Raw genomic sequence first — 8,821 nt, forward strand, 5'->3', positions numbered from 1 at the left:
AGGGGTGGGATAGAGAGGGTGGGAGGGAGACGCCAGAGGGAGGGGATATGGGGATATATGTATACATATAGATGACTCACTTTGTTATACAGCAGAAACTAACACACCATTGTAAAGCAATTATATTCCACTAAAGATGTAAATAAATAAAATAACATATTTAAATAGCCACACTTGGCTAGTGGCTACCATATTGGAAAGTGCAAATTTCTAGCACCTAAGCAAACGGTGGTGCAGGACAGAAAAAGAAATGCAGGCCATGGAGTCTAATTTGAGAGATGTATTTGCAACTTGGTGGGAGTATATGTTTGACTGCAGATATTTGGTTTTTTTGTTTTTCAGTTTTGAACACTAGAACTTGGATAATTTGGATGTATCTGGAAAAGACTCCAACTTGAGTTGTAAAGATTTGCCCAGTTCCTTGCCCTGAAAAAGGAATGGGGAAAATCCTTAAGCTTTCTGTTCTTACAGAGTATAATTATGTGCGTTTTATGAACTAGGAAGAATCAGGGACTTTTTGAAATTTTCCACTCATTGGTCCTTAAAACAGGCATGATTTAAGAGGTACTAGATACAAACAAATGCATTTCCTCCTAAGTGTACCATTATTGGGGATGTGATAATGAATGATTTAGAAAACATATATTAAGTGCCTCTAATTGTGTAAATTCTGTAAATCAGACATTGCTGGATGGTATTAGAGGCAGGTAGGCTTACAAATTCGCACCCTGAGCAGCAGGTTGGCATGTCTTTTGGAAAACAGATATTCTGAAATGCCTGGTGTAACCAAAGGGATGATAGAGTCCACGTTCACTCTCATGCCAGGCCCGGGCTTTTCCCCACTTCTATGAAAGTGGTGAAATTTCCCAAATCTATTAAAATGAGATAGCCAGACGGGGGAGACAGTGTATACGTAGGAAGAACTCTGTGTTTCGCCTCTACTATTCATGCAGAACACTTCTGTGACGTGATGTGTCAGCTTTTTCCCACACCAACCAATTCTGTAATACTGGCTGGGTGTCCTACAGTTCAGTTTGGTTCTGACCCTGACTACCTAGAGTTAGGCCAGAACCCCCAAGTTACGGGTCCAGACCTACAGGACTGCCCCACTTCAGATGCCCAACCACAAGTCCCAGGTTGTCACCTGCGCTCTAACCAACCAGCTATAAATCGGGGTTCCTGCAACCCTTGGACTTGATAATTTGCTAGAATGGCTCACATAACTCAGGACAACATAATTTACTGCTTTATTATAAAGAAGATAATAAAGGACAGAGATGAATAGCCAGATGAGAGAAGCTGTTTCCTTACCTTTTCCACCTTCTAGATTCCTCCTGCTTTCCTTGGCCTGTGGCCTCTTTCCTCCATCTTCACAGCACATTGGTTTAACCTCTGCTTCTGTTGTCCTGTCTCCCTTTTTCTCCCCTTGACCCTCTTGCCTCCCTCTTAGAAAGATGCTTGTGATTAGATTAGGTCCACCCAAATAATCTTGGATAATCTCGCATCTCACGATCCTTAACTCAATTACATCGGCAAAGTCCCTTTTTGCCATGTAAGGTAACATTCGTAGGTTGTGAGGATTAGCCTGTAGACACGTGTGGGGACCGTTACTCCATCCCGGAGTCCTAAGCAGGTAACAAGCGACTTGAACAGTGAGCAGTGTGCCGCGGGCTCTCTGCTTTGCTTGGACCCGTTGTTCTCTGAGTGTGTTTCCTGGACCAGCAGCACCTGGGAACTTGACAGAAATGTACCTTCTTCAGCCTCACCTCAGACCTGCAGAATCAGAAACTCTAGGGAAGTGGAGCTCGGCAATCAGTATTTTAACGAACACTTAGGATGATACTGACGCACCGCTGAAGTCCGAGAACCACTAGCCTGGGGAATGATGTGGGGACTCAAAGATTGATATTCTTTTCATGCTCTTGGGAGCAGCTGTCTTTCCTGTATTCTCTGTCAAGGAGAGATGTCTTTAAGTTTTTTAGAGGCTAAATTTCTTTAAGATTGACTATCATTATGTATGTGTCATAGTTATTCCCGGCATTGCTCCAAGTGGGGGTTAAGATGGCTTACAAAATCCAGTTAAGTCATCTTAAGTAGGTGAAGTTTTAGTCCAGTTTTGTTGTCTCTGGGATATTTGTGCAGGGGAGGCAGGGTTTTGAGGAGAGGGCAGTGGAGGGCCCTACCCCTCTTCTCCTTTTTGCCACCCCATTCTCCACTCCACCGGAGCAGCCTTGCATGTATTAGTTATGAGTCAAAAAACACGTTGTTGGAGGAGGTGGGGTAAAGTATGAAGCCACTGATTTACAGAATTAGAAAATGTTAGAGCCAGAAGAGGTCTCCAAGAGCATGTTTCCAAGGCTCTCATTTTACAGAGGACTCTGAGGCCCAAAGAGGTCACACACAAGGTCACACGGTTAATGTGCGGAAGTCAGTACTAGCGGCCCAGATCCCTGATTTTATGCCAGTCACGTAGCGCCTACAAGACAAATAAAAAGTATGCAGTGTTTTCACCTAACACAAAGAAACGTGACTAAAACAAGGTGACTCTGACCTGCTCTCATTTTCATTAAGGCTCCGTACTGTGAGGGAAATCAGGTAGCAAAATGTGAAGATGAAGATATTGGCTGTAATGTGGAGCAGAATGAAATTGAAATCTATCTGAGGTGTGTCCAGAGCAAGAGTAGGCATAAGAAATCATTCTAGTTCTATAGAAATAAAAACCCTTTGAAAGCAAAGGTAAGAATTTTAGAAAATCAATGGGGTACTTGAGGTTTCTGAAGCCAGTTGCTGGGGCAGGTGGATGGGGGAGTGAGAAGTTGCCTGTACAAAGGAGAGGGGTTATGAGAATAATGTGAAAATCCAGATGCTAAATTATAGAGCCAACCCAAGGAGTTCTTGAAATTTCTTTACAGGAATGAAAATATACAAGAAAAGTGTTCACCATGAGAGCTAGCTGAAGAATGAAGACCAGGATTTCCTTTCCTTTAACACAGAGGATGAAAATGTTGATGATTTAATGAACAGGAAAGTGTATAGAGGTGCAGGTGGGGCAAGACAAGGAGGGGGAGGGTGATCCAGTGAAGAAGCAGGAGAAAAATGTAGAAATTTCTCACCACGGTCTGACGCATTAAAATGTGGGGCTTTGAAAGTAACCAAGAGAATATTTTCTTGGTTTCTCTTTTCTTTTTATTTGTTCGTTTCTTTCTTTTTTTTTTTTTTTTTTTTTTTGTCTTGGTGAGAGGGAATAAGTTTATTCTAGTGGTAAATATGATTTGGGAACTGATGAATTCAAATCATTAGCTTCAGTATGTATAGTCAGACCTCCTAAGAGGGGCTACTGACCCACTTACTAATTTTCACAGGCAAGGTTAGGGGACAATTTTTCCACTTTTAAAAACTTAGTTGAACAATTTTTAATGCCTTTCTTTTCCCATCTGCTTTCGTTTCTTTATTCATTAAGTAGAAAGAGAGCGTGTGTGTGCGCGCGCGCGAGTGTATGTGCCAGAGAGCGCGAACGAGAGATCCAATTTCCCCCCATGCACTCTCTGTAAATGTCAACTGCGCCATCTGGTGGCAAATGGGTATTGGTGCACCTGGCCTAAATTTCGCTTTGAAAGATGCACATCAAATTTGAAAAATACCAATATCATGATTTCGCATTACCTTCAATCATTAGATACCAATTCTGATGCCCTGAATATTAAGTAGGATTCAAAGTGAAAATTAACTAGATGCTTGTCGTAAAATATTTGTTATGAAATGAAGGGCAATTAAAAATTTAAAAGATACCAAACTTTTATCAGGTTCTTACCCATAAACAAAGCTTAAGGAAATTGTCCAGGTCTGTGATGACAGCTGGGAAGGCTTTTATTTTCCACCCAAAGTCAAGGGGGCCCCCCTCAACCCTCATCCTTGTCTACTTCAGCCCCTTATTATTTCTTTCATATTTATTTTTTATAATTTCCTATTATTTTTATTTGCTTTTTCCTCCAGCATTGCTTTTAAAGTGAAGTAAATTTCACAAGATTAGGGATTGCTTTTGTGTTTTTCACACTTGTACCCCCAGTGCTTATAGTAGATGCTCAATAAATATTTGTCAATGAATTTAGTTGAACTAAAAATACTTCATAATAAAACCTGAAATTTAAGAAAATCAGTTATATGAACAACCAAATTAGAAAAATCTCTCTGAGTGAAGTGGACTAACATTTTTCAAGAAATTCAGTCCAAGTGGTATGGATATATCCCCGGTAGTTTCAGAAACTGCAGTTTTTGAGGCCATGCTTCTGACAATAAAACTGCTAGCATGCATCCATTTTTCAGTGGAGTGGCATTCGTTTTAAAAGCCCCCTTATTTCGGCTGGGGTATTTAGCAGTTAACTGGTGCCTTTCAGAATCAACAGTCAAGTCAAAGAACAGCTGGAAATACACATTTCGATGTTTGCCAGATTCCACTGGGTTATTAAGTGACATTTAGATAACTGACTTAAGCCCCACCATTGGGAGCTTCATAACTAGCTAAGCTTGTAGATGTCAACGCATTGGAAGCAAAGTGCTCGGGCTCTGCTTTCTTGGACATGAACTTAGTCATGTCACGTGAAGCATTCATTTTCAATCATAGTACCACACTTGTACTTTGACTTCTGACAAATGCCAAGTGTTTCCTGACATACATATTCTTATCATGCAAACCTACTTGAGCAGCAGAAGAAATGGTGGAAAGATAACTGAATTGCACGTGGATTTGAGGTGGACATGGTGCAGATTTCATGTTCAGTTGAGTACATTCAATTTAGAGAGCAATCTTGTAGGTTCCCGAAGATCCTTCTAGGGGCACTATCCACTTTACTGAAAGTTCAAGAACCTCCCAAAGGAAAATGGGGTGCAGAGGAATTAACCACCGTAGTAAAGTTTTGCTCATATTTAGGGGAGGGGATGTGCTCTGGTTGGCCCTTCTTCCTCCTCCTGCCCCCTCAACCCTTGCTGGGGATCCCAGTGAACCCTGGAGAGAGTAAGGAAGTGGGGCTCTACCAGCTGAATTATTGTTATTTACAACAATAGTAGGATCCAAAACTTAATGTTTATTAAAATCACCTGGGAAGCTTGCTAAAATGCAGAGTCCTGGGTCCAGCTCCTTCTACGTCTATAGATGTGTAGGAGCCAGGAGTCTGGTAACCAGGTGAGGCATAGAACACACCTTGGGACACCGCTGTTTACTACTCTCAGCCCTAGGAGTGTGTGGCCTCTTGTCTTCTTCACCACTGTATCCCAAGCGCCCCAGGCACATGGTCGGTATGCAATGGATAGCTTGTAGGGTGGGGATGAGGGATGGGTGGATGGGTGGAATGCTGGATGGAATGACGCAAGATTATGTAGATTCAGGAACTTAAAGACAGGGTGAACCAGAGCAGAAGAGAGAATGGTGAAATTTCTAAGGTTCCCATGGATTCTTTGAATTTATCTTTAAATTTCTGATACATCATATGCTGCATTTGCCCCTTGATTTTCTGTGACCTTTATTTAAATACCATCTCTCTTTAGAAACAGAGTAATTTTGTCACTTGGGATTAAAAATGATATTTTTGTAAAATGGCAAACCATCTTGACATTTCATAACAAACCTTTTAACAAATTCCTGTTCTCACTCAAAACTCTTCTTCCAAGTAGAACAAAGCCTCCCATCAGTGGTTTTATAAAAACAAAATGCTTGTTTGCCATGAGAGTCCCGTCAGGAGGGCTACCGGGGGCAGTGGAAAGAGAGTAGGCTGTGAGCCAGGACAGCTGGATTCCACCGACAGCCCCTCTTCTGTAATCATCGTGTGACCTTGAGCAAGTCACGCCCCTGTCTGGGCCCCAGTTTCCTCACCAGTAAGGTGAGAGGTTTCACCAGATGGTCTCGAAGGCCCTGTTGGCTGTACATGTTTTTTAGAATCACTCTGAGGCTTTAGATTTCCCCCCATGCCTCGTCCTTGGGAGCAAAAAACAGACTTTCCTGAAGGCCTCCACTGAGTATGTTTGGGGAGGCGGAATTATGCCCCCCTAAAGATGTCTGTGTTTGATCCCCAAAACTGTGAATGTGCTATCTTACATGGAAAAAGGTATTTTGCAAATGCGATTAGGTTAAGGACCTTGAGATGGGGAGGTTAGAAGGGATCATCCAGGTAGGCTCCGTCTAATCACAAGTCCTCAAAATCAGAGAACCTTTCCTGACTGATCAGAAAGAGAGATGTGATGATGGAAGGGGGGTCAGAGAGGTCACTGGTGGCTCTAAAGACAGAGGAAGGGAGCCAGGGGCCAGGGAGCACATGCCGCCTTCAGAAGCTGCGAAGGGCAAGGTTCAAGGCTTCCCTAGAGTTTCCAGAGAGGAATGGAGCCCTGCCAGCACCTCTGTTTCAGCCCAGCCAGACCCGAACTGGACTTCTGACTTACAGAGCTGTAAAATAATAAATCTGTATTGTTTAAGCTGCCACGTTTGTAGTAATTTATTGTGGCAGCGATAGAAAACTAACAAATATGCCCTAAGAATCCAAGTACTATTCAGGAGTTTGGCACTTTCCATAGCTCATTGGGTGGGAAAACCAGGGCCTCCTGGGAGAGGACTCATGAGGGTCATTTGGCCTGGGCCTCAAACTCATCAGGATCCTCACATTTAGACGTTTTGACATTGGTCTCTAAAGAATTCCTTTGAAATGTGTGTGTGTGTGTGTGTGTGTGTGTGTGTGTGTGTGTGTACATATATGTGTATGTATATGTACATACACTAATATGTTCAGCCAGAGTGATTTTTCAGCACCCCTAGGAAAACCATTGAATGGTCTAAAAACACACTTGATAACTCATAACAAATGCCACTCAGGCTAAGCCAGTTGCGGTGGGTATACCCAGTATAAATAGTAAAAGGACCTTCTGAGGCAAGTAGCCTCTATCATGTAGCTCTGGATCATAAAGGTAATTAGTCTGGGTTTGAGGAAGTTGGAAGCCAAAGATAGCATCCAGATACATGTGAAGTCATAGAGCAGAAGGGGACCGTCAAGATCTCCCAGGCCGCCTCCTTCACCTGCAGGTAACTAAACTGAGGCTCGAAGGATCAGGAACTGCTCCAAAACAAAACCTGAAGTACTCTTTCTGCTACAGCAGAAGTTCTCATCAATGAGAAGAAAGCAGGATTGGAGAGTAAACTTTTGTCACAGTATCTTAGAATCTGCGTTGCCTGAGCCTACCTTGCAAGTCAGCGGGTGCATCACGTTTTGAGGTCTTGCTCCCCAAACCAGGAAACTGACCCTGATTTGAGGGGACAGCCGTGGAAGGCGAGGCAGCTGGATGTACGAGCTGACACACAAGCTGTCAGCTCAGGCTGACTAGAGACTGGCAGACACGTCTCCAAATAATAAACAGAATCTCTGCTTTAACGTGGTCTACAATCTACTTTGGCCTAAATTATCTGGAAAATTTGGAAATCATCGGTAGTTTGTTTGATCCCTTAACTAACATTAATGATCACCATTTAGAATGATAGAGCTGGAGGAAACCTTAGGAGTGTCTAGTTCACTCCTCGATTCATGCACATGGAAACGGACTCCAGAGGTTAAGGGTTGCATCCTAGTGGCAGAGCCAGCACTTCAGCCCCATTCATCAACCCCCAGGCACTTGCTCATGCCCTCTGCTCACTGGAACTTTCAAGATGCTTTCCTGCGAGTGAAGACCTGTGAAGCATCATGAAAAGTGGTTTTAGTTTCAGCCCAGGTACTACCTTGTCAGTCTGAGAACTGTGTCTCTTGAGGTCAGAAGTCATGTTCTCCAATAGAGGGGGAAAAAATGGACTTGTAATCCCAACTCTTGGGTGAATTAATAAAAGGCGTTCCACTTCTAGGCTGAGGACACAGCTTTTTCAAGGAGACTGGAATGGAAAGCACTCGTTACTCGCCAGTGATTTGATACTCTAATCACCACAGTGTTTGGGAAACCCACAAACTCCTCACTCTCCTCTCATCCAAGTAGCACTATGTGAACAGTGTTATTACACAGTGATTATCCAGACACTCAGCTTAATATACTTAACAGTAGATAAAGATGTCCATCCAGAGTCATTAGATAAACTTGAATTTGATGTGAAACCTAATTTGAAGATATTATTCAAATACTTCAAACCTCAGGCCTCTGCTCAGATTGCTCAGATCTTTATTCCTGATTTCTCTAAATTCACCCTCTGAATGAAGAGGCACCCAAAATGCTTACCTGTCAAGTGCTACCATTTTAGGAAAATTCATTTTACTGTTAATGCTTAAGGGACTGGGGGGGGGGGGCGGATTTCAGAGTTGGGGTATCTGCATTCTACTCTGATACTTGATGGGTGTCCCTGTGCTGCTTTCAGATCTCATCCTAGAAATGAAATGCATATGTAAGACGAGTTGTGTTCAATGAGTACTGTATGTGGATTATCCATTTGCAAAGACTGATAATGCCACAAAATACTCTTAACTTTGAAACTGTGAGTAATAAAATGTAATCTTACTTTGATCGTTCTGAATGCACTTTAAAAATCATGCAGCGCCTTGGAGTCATTGCAGAGAATATTGCTTTTTATAGATCATGGAACCATAGAACTTTGGAAGTGAACAGGACTTTATGTCATTCAGGTGAGGGTTGATAACTAGGTTTTGTATAGTTGCCAACTACAATTGATTGGTATGGCTCTGGTATGCCACGCTGAGAAGAACTCTTTGGCTACTGGGGCTCAGTGGACAAGTGTTATGTGATCGATTAGCAATGTCTGCCCTGGGCAGGAGGAAAGAATAGTCACTGGCAGAGCACATATTTTCTG

The sequence above is a fragment of the Eschrichtius robustus genome, chromosome 12 (assembly GCF_028021215.1).
Source record: "Eschrichtius robustus isolate mEscRob2 chromosome 12, mEscRob2.pri, whole genome shotgun sequence".
Taxonomy (NCBI): domain Eukaryota; kingdom Metazoa; phylum Chordata; class Mammalia; order Artiodactyla; family Eschrichtiidae; genus Eschrichtius; species Eschrichtius robustus.